The sequence below is a fragment of the Aythya marila genome (assembly GCF_965140915.1).
Source record: "Aythya marila genome assembly, chromosome: 7".
NCBI classification, from domain to species: domain Eukaryota; kingdom Metazoa; phylum Chordata; class Aves; order Anseriformes; family Anatidae; genus Aythya; species Aythya marila.
This window is the reverse complement of record NC_139048.1, coordinates 21,012,520-21,029,909: the sequence shown is the minus strand read 5'-3', so window position 1 is coordinate 21,029,909 and position 17,390 is coordinate 21,012,520. Positions and strand designations below refer to the sequence as shown.

Here is a 17,390-nt window from a genome sequence, read left to right as displayed (position 1 = left end):
GCCTGAGATGGAGACAGACATAAATTGTGTAGCAGAACACAAATGTGAGGACTTAGGGTTTTGCTTGACTGCTTGTGAGAACCTAAAACATTGCTGCCCCCAGTTTTCCTTTTTGCCCCTCAGTTGGAATTAACCGCTCTGTAAAGGGGGTGCAGAGCAGGATGTGGGCTCTGTATGCATGAAGTATACCTCACGTACCACGGTCTCTCCTAGGACTCCAGTACTGGAATCCCAGCTCAAGCTACTTGGTCAGTCAGCTGCTGGGCCCATGCCTGAGGCTTGTGAATAACACTTAATTTACCTCAGAGGAATGGCGACTACTTGGAAGAGATGCTTTTTAGGATGTATATAACAGATAGATTTAGGAATTAGAAGAGAAAATGGATGAGTCAACAAGGCGTTACACTTAAATCAGCTGTGAAGGATGCAAAGGCCTGGCACTGAACCGGATGCTGGAAGCGGGCTCCCCATGACGGGCTGGGGCTCAGCAGGAGTTAGCAGCCCAGTGCCAGGGAGGTTTGTCAAAGGACAAGGAGCTGGAGTTGCTCTTTTACCCTGGCCCTGGCATTGTGCAGGTTTCATGCTAAATGTCCACTCATCAGGATAAGAGGCTCTCCAAGTAGGAAAAGGACTATTTTGGGAGCTTAGGACTGGAGAAGGGCTCTGCAGCTGGAAACAAGTCCCCCCGAGCATGTTTTGAGCATGGCTTTTGAGTGAGGCTTTGCAGGTAGTGACTGTTTTTAGCCTAAGTTGTAAGGAGGTGAGAGGGAGCACTCACGCAATTTTACTTCATTCTTTGATGTAAAAGAAATTTCAAAAACAAAACAAAACAAAAAACCCTGTCTCTTTAATAGCTGGGCTGTGAAAATTACTTCACTGATGACCCCAAAATGACTTTAGAGCCTTTAAAGGAAAGCAGGATTATGATGATATGATGATGATTATTATTATTACTTCAAATTCTGAGATATAAGTTTACCATTATTTATTAAGGTTCTTTATGCAAGATCGATCTGAACTTAGATCTAATATTATATGCAAGCTGAAATTTCCATGATTAAGGAAAGATGAAGGAATCTTTTTTTTTTTTTTTTTTAACCTTAGGTTTATTTTGGGTTTTCCAGTCTGTATAATGTTCTTTCACACTGTAGATGTTTTAGGTTTTCTGTAAATGGAGAAAGATTTCCTCATTGCTGACAGAAATACAGTGAGAAAACAAATTAATTCCTAGCAGAGACTACTTTACTACTCTCTCAAACTGCATTTAAGACTTGAGTTTTCAAGTGGCAGTAGTGAGGAGTAAGTAAGCCTGGCAGTCAGTGCTGCTGAGTGAGAATCAACAGGTTGGGGCTCTGGGGATGGACCTTGGTCTAAAATATCACAAGCTTGGGCTCTCTTGCCATATTCATTTCCAAAGACATTTAGATTCATCACATCTCTTGGGTGGTTTCTGTTCTTACATTTGGGTTAAGAACAGGTGTAAAGAAATGCAAAGATGCAGAAATCCTAAAGGAAATAACAGATCTTTTCCAGATCTGTTCAGTTTAATTTGTATTTATAATGAAAAGTTAGGCTGCAGAATCTGGATTTGTATTTTATCCAAAGCAAACAGCCTTAAATGGTTCTGAATAAAGGATAAAATCTATCATCACCTGTACTTTTGCTCATCAATTTGTCCGTGCCAACAACTAAATCTGTCTCTAAACCTATGTTCTTTCAGCAATTTCACTTTTCAGATGTGTCCTAAACAACACAGCTCAGCTTCTCGTACCATTTTTATTTATTTATTTATTCACTCTCTTTCCCAGGGTGGATGGAGCAAGAAGGGACAGAAGAGGCCTTCCAGTTCTTCCTTGAGCGGAAGGGAAGAAATTGTCCTGAGTCACAGGCGATTCCTGTTCTTTTAAGGTAGGAATAATATGAAATCTTGGAAAGGGAGATCGCAGGAAACACAGCTGATCCGAGGAAGTTATTTTTACAGGTAGCCATGGACATTGCATGGTCTTATTGATTGTTTTGCAGTTTCCTCACTATTGACTTTTGAGATCTGGCACACTTGATGTATTGCCAAGCTTTAGTTTCTATCTAGAAAAAATATGTTGCTACCTTTAGAGAGGGAGGGGGAAAAGTCTTCTAACATGAATGTGGTTGTTCCCTAGTTTAGATCTTATAATTCTTGAGGACTGGATTTCCCTATAGATTTTGAACAGAGATGAGAACATATCAGTTAAAGAAAAATATGTTTAGATTTCCCTGAACCAAATCCTGAAATGCACTTGGGCTCTCTTTGTGCTCTTTTTATGCTATTTATTATTATTTGCTCGCAAACATTCTGGTCGGTTGTCAGAACTATTCTTCACAACAAGCTGAAGTAACCATTATAATGCATTTATGGAAAGCACTTCAGGTTCATAAGCGATTACCATTTATATGGAAAACCTTATTCTAAGCTTTATCTATATCTTATCAGGGAATACAACATTACCTGTTAAAATAACGAGCTGTGTTAAACTAACAAAGATGGCTTTGTATTTTGTGTGTGTACATGTGTATATGTATTCATATATACAAATGACCCTGCACAGCCTGCCAGAAAAGAATCATTTGTTGAAGTGGTTTAATGATTAATTATGCCAGGCAGAAACATGCGCCCACACACCCTGTCACAACTGCACAGCAAGACATCGCCTTTGAGGAAGCATGGATTTCTTGCACATATGGTCTGCAATCAACTCAGCTGAATACAAACTTTCTTGAATTTCTGCATTAGAGACAGGGAACATCTCTGTGGAAAATGGTATGCATGGCAGCCCTTGCTTGAAATGAAGAGGCAATGCCACAGGGGGGAGAAGTGTTTTGTACAAGGCAGTACACAGAAGTGGTGGCAAAGCTAGAAACAGAGCAAGGTCTCTGAACACATAAGTCTGTATATCCTCCTCCATATCACCCTGTCTACCAGGCAGAGAGAGGAGTAGGCTGTGATGGTGGAAGCCAGTGCAGGAAAAGTCCAAATATCCCTCTGTTCAGAAGAAACCGTCTCAGTTGGCAGAGCCTGCTTGTTCCATTCACCTAGTTCCCAGCAAGAGAAGTGTTAAACCAGCACTGAAAGCCCTCATTCCTCCTGGGATTCAGAATATAACAACAGATGCCAAGGTTATCTTTGTCCTCTCTCTCCAGTGAGGCTCCAGAGTAAGCACAAACAGAACGTGGCTTTCTTCCCTTTTTCTTATCGATACCAACAAGAACCGTATTTCTTTACTGTGATTCCATTTATATTTTGAAGAATAATGGTAGCAGAACTCTCTGGAGACTCTTAAATGGTTTTAAAGTAATTCTGAGTCTTTCAAGGACAAATAAGGGCTGCTAATAGAACAAGTGCAAATCTTTTTTTATAAGCATTCCTAGAAGACAATGCTATCTTTACTCTATAGGTGAGCCTTTCCAGAGAGCAGCTCCCCTCATTAGTCTGTGAAAAATTGGCATAAATCACTGTAATCCCGATTTAATAATTTGAAATGATTCAGATGTAAAACCAGGGCAGTGCTGCGTAGTGGATACAAGGTGAGATCAGCATTAAGAAAGACTGGGATCACTGCTCTGCTGTGCCACTGGTTTGTTGGCTGGCCACGGTCATATTGCCACTCTGCCTCAGTTTCTCCATTTGTAAAAATGGAGGCAAGATTGTCACCTTACCTTTGCTCACCACAGATGTGGATGGAGGTCTATGATATAGATGAGGTGGATTCTGCCTTTTAATTTGCCTTTTATATTTGGGCCCTCAAACTCTGCAGCTTTGTAGTTCACATCATCATTTCCTCCCTACACTTTTCATACAAGACTAAATGGGAGAGTACTCCTCTTTTGATGGAAGCCCGTGTGCCTTAGCCAAGATACAAAGTCGACAGAAACAGCAGTGTGATGATGATCCTGGCCCATTCATCCTGACAGCAGAAACAAATGTGTCTCACTTTTGCTCTACCATTTACTCAAGCAGAAAACAAAACAATAGAGATGGGAAAAGGTCTGAAAGAGCTGTCACAGAACAAGTGCACCATGCCAATAATTTAAAGGATTAAGAACCCCAAGCCACATGTACTGAGACAATAGCCGGGGCCATCCTGTTCACTGGGTTCATGGATTAGAGGGATGTTTCGTATCATTCTGTTTTTCTTTTCAGCTCTGATTGAACAAACATAGCCTGCATGCTCATAAATCCCTTGTTAGTAATGCAAAATTCAATACAATTTCCCTTTCACTACACTCTATGATTTTGCCTTTGGAAAATGTTGCAGTTGTTCTGTCTGGATGCCTTCACAGAATAAGCATGCCTTTGTGTCTGGTTCAAACAGTATGATGTTGAAGAGGAACCCCGAAGAGGGGCCTGGTGTTGGTATACCTGCACTGAGGCTGTGAAGATGAGAGGCTGACCCTAGCTACATCACTTGATTCGCTTGTCTAAACTGCTGCGTATTATGTGGGGTAGTTCACCTTCAAGGTGCACTTTTGCTCAGAAAATAGCTATGGAAATGTCATGCTTTGGAATCAGTGCGGTCAAAGATTTTGTTTTAAAAATATGTTTGTATTTTTAAATAATAAGATGCATGTTTAAATAAGGTGGCATTCTGCTGTGCAAAGTGTATATGGGTTTGAGTCAAGCAGGGATTTTTCTTCCTCTCCAATCACTGCCAGCAAGGTGCTGGCAAGCGGTGTCCCGTCCAGTTCCCACTCAGGGCATCCCCCTCCCAGCACTTCATGGCAGCACTGAGCCTGTTTTTGCAAAGACCTGATGGGTGCCTTCTCCAACATAATCTAGAGGTACAGTCTGGGGAATGTAATGGTCAATCGGGTAAACCCTCATCATCATGATGATGATCACAAAAGTCTCACAGACTTCAATGACTTTGGAGTATTTGTGACTGTATATTTATCTGAATATTTATCATTTAGAAGGAACAATGATGTTGCATCTTTTGTGAGAGTACAGAAAAATTCAAGGGAGGTATCACAGCTCCTGCAACCTGAATGCGGACTCAGATGCAGACTCAGCTGTCTGTTGAATGTTTGTGTTTATATTTTTGTTCAAAAATTCAGAATTTCATTCTAAAAGGGGAAAAAAACAAATGTGGTGAAGCCAAAGCCTTCCTAGTAAGAAAGATTCTGATCTGCTTTTGAGTGCTTTTTGTCTGTGTTGTACCGTAATCCGTTTATCTCTGTTTTCTCATAGCAGCTATTTAGCCATTACATTTATCTTGTTTCGGTGAGGGTATTTAGTTTAGAATTAAAATTCCAAAGCACCTGGGTAATGTCTCAAGGTTGCAAGTGTGGGACAGTTGTTAAATTAGCACACGGGACAAACCCTTAAAAGAGCGAGATGGATGCCTGTCAGTTGGTGTCACCGTGAAGGCCATTAGACATTTTTACAGGCCTTTAATTGAAGTATCAGTGCGAGCAGCCTCCTCCCTGTACTTGTCCTAGAAAGAAACCATTCAAGAGAAAAATAGAGCTCAGTCCTTGCCCTCTGGGGCAGTTTTGCTGAAGATGGACATCATCACAGGGAATATTCATTCAGACTGAGCTGCCTCTGCTAAACACCTTCAGACACTCAAACTCTATGACGAAACCTAGTGAGTAACCTCTTCTCACCAGCAGCTTTGTGATGAAAGATTCACTCCCTCTGCTAACGCAGCACCTCATGGGAGGGGCTGAGCTCACTTCCTAACAATCGACTGGCCCTGCTATATACCTGCATTCATGCTCTTTTCTCTCTGTGTCATCCTAGAAGTGAAATGGCTAGCTGCTAGTAACATAACAGTCAATAACAGGTCTTTAATACAGCAGGGGCACAAGCAGGAAGGCAGGCTTCCTCCTCCTGAGTGGAGTTTAGGGATGGGGCATTTCAAGAGACAAGTTTTTGCAGTTTCCAAAACTCTTAGCAGGTGGGCATCTGTAAATTAACCTGCTGACATCAGTAAGGTGCAAAGCCACAGGAAATGCTGGCTTCTCATGGACAGCCTGAATATATTTTGGTGGTCTTTTACCCATATGAACTAAGTGGTGCAGGCTTGTTTTTCTGGGGATGCATTCTTGAAAGCTGTCTGCTCTAATTAAGTAGATGTTCAGAAAAGCTTGACAGGTCTTGAAAACTGGGTTGTGTATGTAAGTATGCAGTCATAGTTTGTCCATGGTTTGACTTACAGCAGCCTGCTGCTGGAGGTAGGACATTTGGTGGTCGTTCCTCAGATGTCAGCGCTCAGTTCGAGTCCTAACAGACCTGTCTCCTCTGTTCCAAGCAAGAAAGACCGTCACTCATGCATGCCTTGTGATCCTGTCATCTCATTTGTACTGATGCAGGTCCATAAAGCAGCTGTGTAATCTTTCTAAGGATTGTAGGAGTGTATACTGACAGTGAAGACACAAGGCCCAGGACCTCTAGCACTGAGAGGTGCTAATGAGGTAGAAGGGTATGGCCAGCTTCGCTTTGTGCCCCTCATGTATCTATCTGATATAAAGATCTGTTGTGTTTAGCACCTGTCTGCCTTCCCCACACTAGAGCCTGTGACAGGACAGGTATTCTAGATCAGAGTTGGCATTCCTAGGTCCAGGGACAAACTAGCAAATTTACTGCTTAAATTGAAGGTCCTTGAGCTGGTCCATAGAAGCACTGTTTCAAGGCAGGCAAATAACCTTTACAGATCCTGACCAGGTCAAGAGAGATCAATGCTACAACAATTATCTGGCTGTATGTTGTTCTTGGGCTCTGCCTCTTTTGTATGGAGATGTATACACACGCAAATTCACACATATTTTGCACTTCAGCAAATCCCTAAATCGAAAATGAGTGCTTCAGGTGTTAGGTCTACCCCAGGGGGTTACCCTTGGGATAATTCTCACAGACTGCTATCCTGACAACACAGGGAGTCTTTTGCAGGGGAGAGGGGGGAATCATTGAATAAAATCTCATCAGTTTTTTTCTCCTTGATGATATTCAGCGTGAGTACTGTGAGGTTTTGTGCCTATGTTGGTTCAATGGTTTTGGCAGGATGCCACAAATTTTATCGCCCTTCTCCCCATTGGGCGAGAGAGAAGCAGACAGGTGTGGCGAGCGCTTGCCCCGCAAGTTATTTTCTGCCCAAGCTGGATTTCAGATTTGGGATTTCCTGGCTGGCCATCCTGCTCTGCGATTGTGGTCACGTCCCTCTCCCGTGGGGATTGCGAGAAGCGGAGGGCTGCTCAGCTCATCGTGGCAAACTTCCGCTCCCCATCTGGAAGGCAGAGAGCTTGCCTTTTGTACGGGTTCAGCTCCCTGAAACTAAGGAGGTTTTTCCAGCTGTCCTTGAGAGGTTAGTGGGCTTTTGAATGGGGCAAAGTCTGGTGCTGAGCTTCCTTTGCATCTTCGGGCAATTGTAGCCAAAATACATTTGATGTTTTCTCAGCTGGCAGATTGATGTCTACTTCATTTCTTTTGGCAATTGCTTTGAATTATTTGGAGATATTTTTTGATCCATGGGTAGCAATCAAGACAAGCTAGATTTCTATGCCTTTCAGCATATTAAAGGTAAAAAGAACTTGGAAGGAGAAAAAGAAAGAAAACAGAATTGTGAGTGCTGAAGAAGAGAAAGGGATGCAAGATGTCATGGTAGTCTGGGGAAGATGAAATTCCCTCCGTGTCCACTGCGTTTCCTCCTTACACAAAGGAGCTCCAATCAGACCTAGTGTGGATTGATTCATTTCGGTGTTGTGTGCATGTGCTCTGCTCAGGACCGGCTGCCTTACCCTCACTTTAGGAGAGCACCTAGGCTGATGCCGTGCCTCTAAGCATGAACGGAGCCTAAACGGCAATACCGATCCTATGTAAGGCAGGGTGAATGGGGCAGGGATCTGTTAGGGATTTCCCCTCTCTATTTGATTTTTTTTTTTCCTCTCCGGATGAAGCAGTCAGCAATGTACCGGTTCTCTCCTCGCCCTTCCTTCACCCCTTCCTCCTTGCCGTGTAACCCACACGTATAAACCCGGCGGCGGATGCACCGGAGCCCCCCTCGCTCAGCACCGGTAAGCCCGCTCCTATCGCCCCCAGCCCCTCACCGCTGCCCCCCCGGCAACAGGTCGCCAGGGGCTGGGGCCCCACGGGTGGCTCTCCTCGCTCCCCAATTTTCATTTTAAAAATTTGATTTATTTCTTATTTTTCCGACCCCCCTCCCCTCCCCGGGTGCTGTGGCAGGGCCCGCTCGGTGCCGCGGGGGGGCGGAGGGAGGGGAGGCGGCGCCCATCGGCCCCCGCCTGCCGGGGAGAGCCGGGGCCGGGCCGGGCCGGGCCGAGCCGGGAGAACCGAGGGCCGGGAGAACCGGGGGCCGGGAGAACCGGGGGCCGAGGGAGCCGGGACCGGGGGAGCCGCCGCCTGGGCTGCCCGGTAAGCAGCGCCGGGTGTCGGGCTGGCCGGGGGCGGCGGCCGGTGGCTGCCCCGGCTCCGCGCTTGCAATGTCTTTGGCTCCATTTTATTCCGGAGCTTATTTATAGCCATAAGGACTCGGTGTTCTTTAAAGGACCGCTCTGCCGGGGGTGTCAGCCCCTCCGGGTGTAGGGCTGTAGGTGTATGAGGTCGGCGTTACGCCGCGGGTTTTGCGCGCTGTGATTCACGCGTTGTTATTTGCAGGTTAAAGAGATCGCGGGTGCAGAGAAGTAGGTTTGGGAAGGACTTTCTCCTGCTTGAGAATTGAAACGGTATTCTTCCGTCGGTGGGAAGAGGGAGGAGAACGTAAGGCTGCCTTTAAAATTAAAGGCAATGCGCACAGGCATTTTCTGTGCGCCTTCGGACTCAGCGAACTGAGCGAGGCTGGCGTGGGGAGGCTGCGCCTCCTTGTCCCGGGAGAGCTGGGGCCAGGATGTATGCATTACAGTTGTTCATTCATCAGCGCCTGCGGATAATGCAATTACCAAGTCAGCAGCGCATGGGGGCTGCCCTGCGTGTGACACGCTGAGGGTACGGTACCTCGGGAACCCAACGCTTGCCATAGTTCGGGTAAAACAGGAGCTGGGGATGAAACCCTGGTGCTTGAGGTAGAGAGGCTGCTGGTTAGCCGTGGTCACTGTCACTTCTGAGGACTTGGATTTTGTGTGCTTCTATGCAGAGGTGTAAGTACCTTTTGTGATCCGCTCATAAGCAATTCAGGAGCAAAAGAGGATCTCTGGCAGCTTCAGGTAGCCCCAGTGCTTGGTGAATGGTTTAGATGCTTGAGAATTCACAGTGCTTTAATTAAATTCTGTCACAAAAAGGGCTTCATTTGGCTCTCTGTTTTCTATTTACATTATCAGAGTCTGCAGCCCCGATATGGCTACCTCTCTCCTAAGTCATCTTGGAAAGAAAAAAAATCACCAGCATGATTGTCGTGGACCTTATTTATTTATTAGGCTATTAGGGTAATGAAGAAAAGCCATGCATGCCCTGCTGTGCAGATCTCATTTCAGCAAAACTGCCTGTGCTCCTGCTGCTACCCATGTTTGATTTTTAACCAGTGAGTGCCCTGTGCTCATAGCAGCGCCGCGGCTGCTGTGCCTCCACGCGTGGCTACTGATCGCGGCTCCCCGGTCAAGGGGATCGGAGTGGAGCCCACAGGATGCTGCTGGGGGTTTTTCTAAGCTCAATATGCTCTTCACTCTTCCATCCGAAGAGCAATGTTTGCTCGCTTGCAGTTTCAGCTTCTTATTCTGCCCAGTACTGCTGTTTGTGCTGCTGTTCCAGGGCGATCTCTGGTACATTAGTAATTTGTTTTTATGAATTGTGCTACTGAAAGACTGCTCTCTTTTGTATCCGTTACTTCTGTGTCACAAAAAGGAAGCATTTGTCCTGGACAGCTTCTCTACCAAGAAGGTACTGGGAAGGCAAGGGGACGCTTAGCTTGCTCAAGGTTATCAGCAGAGGTACTGTCTCCTGAGTTGTAGGGACTGGACCATGTTGGTTCCGCTGCATATAGGTGCATACAGAAAACACACATATGTGTCACATTAGTGTCCCTGTTGACTCTCATTTCTTCTGTGTTCCTTTTTCTGGTACAGTAAGTATATTTATAACCTTAAAATGATAATAGTATTTTTAAAGATAATTCCGTTCTATAAAGCCAATAACATTGATAAAATCATAAAAAGACAGAAGTAGTTATATTTAGGCAGTCAAAACACAGTGATTGTGCCTTCTTTGCAATGTATCAGATTTATTGCAAACATAAACACACACAAACACACAAGCTCATGCCTAGCCTGTCTACAAGAAAGAAACAGTGCCCAGTAACTTGCACATGCCCAGAAGGCTAACCTAAAAGTCAAGAACGTAAGAATTGTGTTTTCTCTGTGAATGCTATTTGCAGCTTCCTTTTTCACCAACACATAGGCGGCTCAGAGAGTACAAATGTGAGGATTCCTCCAGAGGAAGGTCATGTGATGAGCAGGTCTCTTCTTGTGTTTTTTATATGTAGGGGAGGGAAAATATTTGGGGGGGCGTGAGGAAAAAGGAGAGCTCAGGGAGACTTCGAAGCACCTTGCAAATGTGGAGTGGCTGAGTTTACTGTTTTTGCAGAGGTTGAGTCTGGGAGAAAACCAAGAACATTAAACCTTTGTCCAAGTTACATGTTCCGTGTTTAAGAATGGGCTCTGCGTATGTATGCTCAGGTGCACTCATGTGTGCAGGCACACAGGTCTCTATTGAAAGATGGCAACAGATGTTGGTCACAGAACGTATTTATTGATTGATTTGTTGCTATATCCAGTGTGATAATCAATTGATGAAACTAATAGAAAATGCTCTGTCTCAATGGTATCCTGCAGCAGAGAGCTACACCAGTTAATTACCTGTGCCTGTATGTTTCACGGGTGTTTTTTTTGAGTTTCCTAGTCTTTAACTTCATTAAATGCCTCTTTGTTCAGGTACAGAATAGGGCAGACAGGGAGGTCAAAGCAGTGTTGTTAATGTTTTTATTTATTTTGTTTGAGCAAAGTCTGTGGTATATGTCTCCTAAGATGGATGAACAGTCATTGTGAGTCCTTTGCAATGAGCCAGAGAGGTTCTGTTGGTCTAGTCCTGAAGTCTTCAATCCCCTCCATAATCCCATTAACTTCTGTGGAGCTATATATGTGAATGAGCATTACGGAATTAGGTTGTACAGTATGTGGCATTTCTGGTGCAAGTGCTAAGACAGGGTCAACACTTTCATTGCTAAGCCTAATTTATGTCATAGCAGAGAATACCAGAAGAGTTGTAGAAAATGCTTGCACTTTTAAAAGTGAACAAGACGTTTTCAACAGGGAAGCTTTTTTTTTTTTTTTTTTTTTTGGTGAGATTTTTTGTTTTGGATTTATTTCCCACTGGGAAATGCACTGGCAGAAGGATAACGTCCAGTGTTCCAACAATTATTTTTTTTTGATTGAGGCCTTTGAAGTTCTTAGCCATGGGTAGGTTATTTTATTCATTGCTCTTATAGTGCAAAAGAATATGCTAAGGCTTTTTCTTGCAGCTCAAGATTTCTGAAGTAGGAGTCTATCAAAAGACTGAGTTTTCAACAATGCTGAGTATCCAGATGCTTCCCTTCACATCTTTTGTTTTCCTTGAGTGATTGGCGCTTAATCTATATACCTAAATAGGCATTTATGAACCTGACCTTCAGCTTCAGTGTGATTTCAGCCTCGTTTCCTGTGCAGACCCTGTTCCTGTGCTGCTACCCTTCTCCGTGCAGGTTTTGGTCTGACTTGGTATTGGGATCAGCTAGTGGAGAGGGTTCAGGTAATGATGATGCCATGTCTTCAGTCTCAGCTGAGACAGCATTTATCCAACCAAGCATGGAAGTAAAGGCAAAGGTGCTCCTGGAGATGTCGTTCAAAGAAGGTGTTACACTACCACACACTCTCTGGTTCCTCAGAACTCCACTGTTCTTTCTGCATGAGAATTGGTCTCTGCCAAACTGCAGCATGGGTAGTGGTGACTGGCCACACTGCAATAACACTGCTAACCAGGTGCAGTTATGCCTCATTCTGCTTCTTGCGTATGGGTGCTGAATGTTGCTAAAACGGACACTATGTGCCATCCCACAGATAAACGCTGTTTAAAAACTGGAAGGAGTAACACCTTTATATACATGTATACCTTCTCATGGTCTCACTAAGATGTCATGAAACATGATTAAATAATTTTGGATCCCCGTGTCATAGATGCTGTTCATTGGAATGTGCTTAGAAAAACAAATAGTATTAGATGAGAGTTATTAGGTAGAGGAACTGGTTTAGTGATGTGCTTTTCCAATCAGAAAATTCATATCTGAATTTGGGGTGTGAATGCCTATATGCCAGCCAGTGTCTTATTCTCTCTCTCTTTTTCCTTTACTTTCACACCTGTCCAATGTATACAGTGTAAACCCGGGTGTTTGGATTTCTTACCCATTCACAATAAGGGGAAACAATCTGAATTGATTTTCAAGTATTTTTGTCTTATATCCTGTGTTCAGTCCCTCTAGCATTACAGAATAGCACTAAATCTGTTTATCTACAGATGCCAGCATAGGCAGGCAACTTTGCCACCATTTTACAGCTGAGAAAAATGACATGTGGAGAGAAGAAGCAATTTCTACAAGAAATTATCTTTGATATCCACAGCCAATCTTGTAATAATTTATTGATGTTTGCCCTCTTAAAAAAACAATGCAAACTTTGAAGTGAGTAGCCTTATCTTAGAAAGCAAACTGTTGCTAAAATTATTCTTTGTTAGGATGACTACTGAAATAATTCCATTTCCTCTTATCCTGAGAACCAAGAGAAAACTACTCAGTGCTCTAATGGCTGGGATCTGCAATGTCTGTATCAAAATGAGTAAACAGGAAACACAGCAGCATGCATGAAAACAGTTTGCCTACAGGTTTGATTTATAGCTATTCTGGTCTTTCAAAGAATTGATTGTTTACATAATATCCATGAAATACACCCTAAGACCAGGAGACTCTTCTTGTCTTGAATAAACACAGTGGCACTCACTCACACAAACAGCAGAAGTTACCTTTCCTTAAATAAAAAGGAGCACAATTAAGCTGAAAGTAACTGTGTGGAAAGGGAGACTCATAAAAGAATGCGAGTCCATTTTAATTTGTTTCTATGTTTGTATTGATCCTAGCATGTAAGATCAGAAGTAGCAGTTGTTATTATGGGTTTTGTGATTTCAGCCCACTTCCCAGAGCCCACAACATTGCTGTTACAAAGATCATCAGTGGTGGCCTCACAGGAAGGCCAAGCCAAGGTCCTCACAGTCAAATGCCCTTTGCAATCATAGCCATGGCTCTTCCAGATCACGCAGGGCCAGACAGTCATGTGAGACCCTGAGAGGGGAAGAGGCCAGATTTAGGGACTGTCCGCTTGGAATTTTGCCCAGCTGTGTCAATAGCAGCAACGACATGAAAGGTAGCCTTAGCCCTTGCCTAGCTCAGGTCAATCCTGTAGTTCAGAAAAGCTGAAAAATAGCTATGATTCCTGTGTTGGAACAGAATCTGGTATGATGTGATGTCAGATTATAGCTATCATTATCCCAGAAATATTCAGATCAACTCATCCAAGAGTTTATACAGTATTTATGGTAGATCATGATACGTTCACAAAACTATCCCAGTCTAGGAAAATTTATAGGTATTAGCCATATATGGCTGGTGTTATTTAAACAACGGGTAGTATTAGATCATGCCAGGTCTGTTCTGCTCAACAGACAACTGTTTCCTACTCTTTGTGTTCATTTTTTTGCAGTATGCTTTGAGCTAAGTACTGTGATAAACTACTTACAAGTGGTTCTTCAAATAAGTTGTCTTTGCCGTGGTGGTTTTTGTAACTCTAATTTATAATTTTGTAGAATTTGGGGGAGGAAAGTGTTGCTCTTACAAATGGTTGCTTTTCTAAAATAATGGGTGGAATTTATTTGCACACGAACTACCTCTTATCCTTGTGGAAAGTCATTTTTGTGTTTGGGGAGGAGGTACTGAGGGAGCAACCAGTCATGCAGTACTGAGCTCCACAAGCACGTAGTGGATTTTGAAGTGTGGCTGGCTGTCTTCTGCTTAATTCCTCATTGAGGCATGTTTGGTCATCATAAGAGGCAGCTCAGCCAGAGCTAGGTAAAGGGTGTAAAAGCCAGGAAGACTAATGTGATCTGTCCATATCCACGTTGTATGTTGGAGAATGACTGAGGTCCCAGATGCTGGGTAACCCGCCAGCACCAGGGATCTGACAATGCTGTCCCTTGCAAAGTCTGAATTCAGGGTGAGCTCAGGCTGCCTAAAAATCCTACCTGTCCTTGCTTCGGGTAATGTGAGGCTGAGGGGTATTTTCAAAGGATTCCCGCCTCATCTTACCCACCTGAAATCATTACTGCAAGGGTAGATGGTATGACTAGAGTCTGTACCACGTCAGGTCTCCTCGCAGTGCTGCCTGTGTCTGAGCTTTTCTCTGGGAACACCAGCAGGGTCACTTGATGCCCATCCTGAGGTTCCTTCCAGGAGGTGATTTCACTGCTCTATACAACTACCAGGATACAATCTCTATCTCCAGAAGCCTTACAGAGGAACTTTGTATTAATTACAACGGAGCCCCCTCCCTCACGTACTGGGAGAGGTACTGCACATAGTATTCTGTACATCATCTTAGACTTACCAGTCAAGTTTTGTGCTGCAAAGAAAATTATGATGAAATACTGCTTAGCACCCTGTACCAGCATAACATGTCCCTGAAGAAGAAATCTTCTCAGAAACGCGTTGGGCACAAGTCAGCATCACAAAGAAATTGGGAAAGAACACGTCACATGCTCAAACATGTTGGGCGACAGTTAAAAGCTACACATGCCCCAGACTTACAGCTTCAGAAAAAATGATTAGGTTTTGCAGTTTCTTCTGATGCAGTGTGACATTCAGAGGGCTAGAAATAGCACTCTGACAACACATTTTAATAGATGACTAGGTATTTAGTTTTATTTCTTCTCTTGAAAGGTCTGGCTGTGCTGTCAGTACAGCTAGTCTGAAAAGCTCTTGGGCTGATTAATTATTAAAAGAACCCTCTAAATATTTTACACCTTTATATTTTTTATCTTTTTATCTTATCTATTGATATTTTTCCTCTTCTAAGAGTTTACAACAGCAGAGGAAAACCTACTCACAGTATGCGCTAAGAACCTGTATGTCTCCCTGTAAAAGATTCAAAAAGAACAAAGATTCTGTAAATATTTGTTTCCTTGATGCATCCTTGCTTGAGTTTCTTCTTTCTCTCTTTCTGTACAGTACCTCTCTGAGTCTGTTTTCTTGGGTAAGTAACCAAGGAAATGATTTTGGGGGTGTTTTTTTTTTTTTTTTTTTTTTAAAAAAAAAAAAAAAAGAGATTTCTGTTGTACATTTGTATGTCCAGCAAAGTTATGCAAGGTGTTATGTGAATGTAGAATAAATGCAAATCCATGTGGCAGAAGAATTACTTCCTACAAGGTAAGATATACCAAGCAAGGGTGGCATGGTTTTGTAAGACCAGGTGAGACAAACATTGATGAAGAATTCTTAGTTTGGCTCCTCCCTTGCATGCTGCTAGGCACCTGGCTCTTGGCTATAGAGACTCACAACTCACATATATGCCAACTACACAAATGTGTGAAAAATCACAGAATCAGAGAACCCAAACCTGGAAATCACTTTTCTTCAACATTGAGGATACTTGTAGCTGAACATAGTACCTTGTGCACATCAACAGCCTTTGCTTGCTGTTCTAGCATCTGGATTTTGCAAAGACTTGCACAAACTGTGTTGTGGTTCTCCTAAAAGCAGTGCTTGATTACATGTATCATGGCAGTGCTGTAATACAAACAACGTATGATTATAACTGTAAGGTGCTCTTGGTCTTTTTTTGCAGCAGGTTCTATTTTATTGCTTGGATTCAAACAGCATAGGCACCAACCAAGGGCAAGGTCCTTGTAACAATAGGCCTTGAGCAAATATGCCAGAGATGGCAATGAGCACACTTTTAGTCCAAATAAGTCAGAAGACTGGGAGTGGGAGGATTAGGAGGACAGAAAGGCAGCGAGGCATAGTGCTGCTGACATGGACTCCAGTGTGAGGACTGAGATGGAGCCTTGCGGGCTGATGTCTTTTCCTATCTGTGGCTTTGCAGCTAGACTTTGGTCTGTGACCTAGCATCCTTGGACAGTTTGTGTCTTCAGTAGTGAGTCCTCTTCTGCCACAGACAGGTGAGACAAAACTAGCAGTAGAAAACCCATAGGCTTTCTGTCCTTTCTTATCAGTCTGTGTAGTTTTACAAGAGTTCTCCTATGAAATGAAGACTTTCATAAATAATACACTGCTCATTCAATCATGAGATACATTATCCATAGAAAAAATGACTGAAAGTACTTAGAAGAAGAAACTAACAACATCTTCACACAGAGATGGCTATCTGACTGTGAGATTGATACTCAGGATAGAACAGATCTTCAGGCCTGGATACACTTGGTCTTTATTAATGATGAGGTTTTTATTTTAAAAATTCTTAAAATATATATCATTTATAGCTTCAGTTTGTTGATCAATCTCTGGATAACTATTTTTAAAATAGCGTCAATATTAAAATATTGATTAAAATATTGAAAAATATTTTTAAAAATTACAGTGTTAATATTTTAATATTTTACTGAGCTTGTTTTATTAAAAATTAGAGAAAAATTAAAAATATAGAGAAAAATGAAATGAAGAAAGCCCCCAAAGACTGTTTCAGATTAGAGTTCCTGGGTCAATGTGTCTCTTTGTATAACAGATGGATGTGAATGGGGAAAATGACTGGCAATCAATCTTTTTGCTTATGATACTGAATGAGAGATTATTACAGTTACATCAGGCTGTTTATGTTTTATTTCTAATTAGCTGAGAAATGTGATGCACATATTTTTACGTGATGGTTATGATCTATAAAAATGCTAGTCTGTCTCTTGGTGCTAAAAACAAGCAGTAAGAATTCTATGAGAAATGGTATATCAAGCAAATAAATATGCTGGAGATTCTTGGGTAAGAATCCATGGAAGGACAAAAGGGAATCCTGTTATTTAGCTCAGAAGGATGGAAAGTGGGATAGGCTGGGCAGTCAGGCATTCCACATAAAATCATTTTGTTAGGTGCAGGAAATGAAAGAGGCAGAGGTGTTCCTTCTCACTGCATCTGGCTTTAACTCGTGGCACTCCTGCCAGTAAGTCTTTTTCCTCGATTTACATATTTGGTACGTCTGTTTCTCTTTGGGTGGAATTTTGATTAAAAGGAACCCAAGAGTCTTGTTTTGCAATCAGGTTGCTGGCAGAATTAGGAGTACCTCAGCATCTCCACTCGACTCCTCTGTCTCCTGGCATCTCCTCCCTT

General features: G+C 42.9%; 1 protein-coding gene across 6 annotated transcripts in view; it reads left to right on the top strand.

Moving 5' to 3' along the window:
* Positions 1–7,306: 7,306 nt before the first annotated feature.
* SORBS1 (sorbin and SH3 domain containing 1) overlaps positions 7,307–17,390 on the top strand; it is a 164,630-nt gene continuing 154,546 nt past the window's right edge. For 3 of the 6 annotated variants that reach the window (XM_082764878.1, XM_082764874.1, XM_082764902.1), the window contains exon 1: positions 8,332–8,407. The gene's annotated coding sequence lies outside the window, so the exon portion shown is untranslated. Of the gene's footprint in view, positions 7,341–7,920; positions 8,050–8,331; positions 8,408–17,390 lie in introns of those variants that run through there. The other 3 variants (XM_082764907.1, XM_082764906.1, XM_082764862.1) reach the window with 3 other exon arrangements.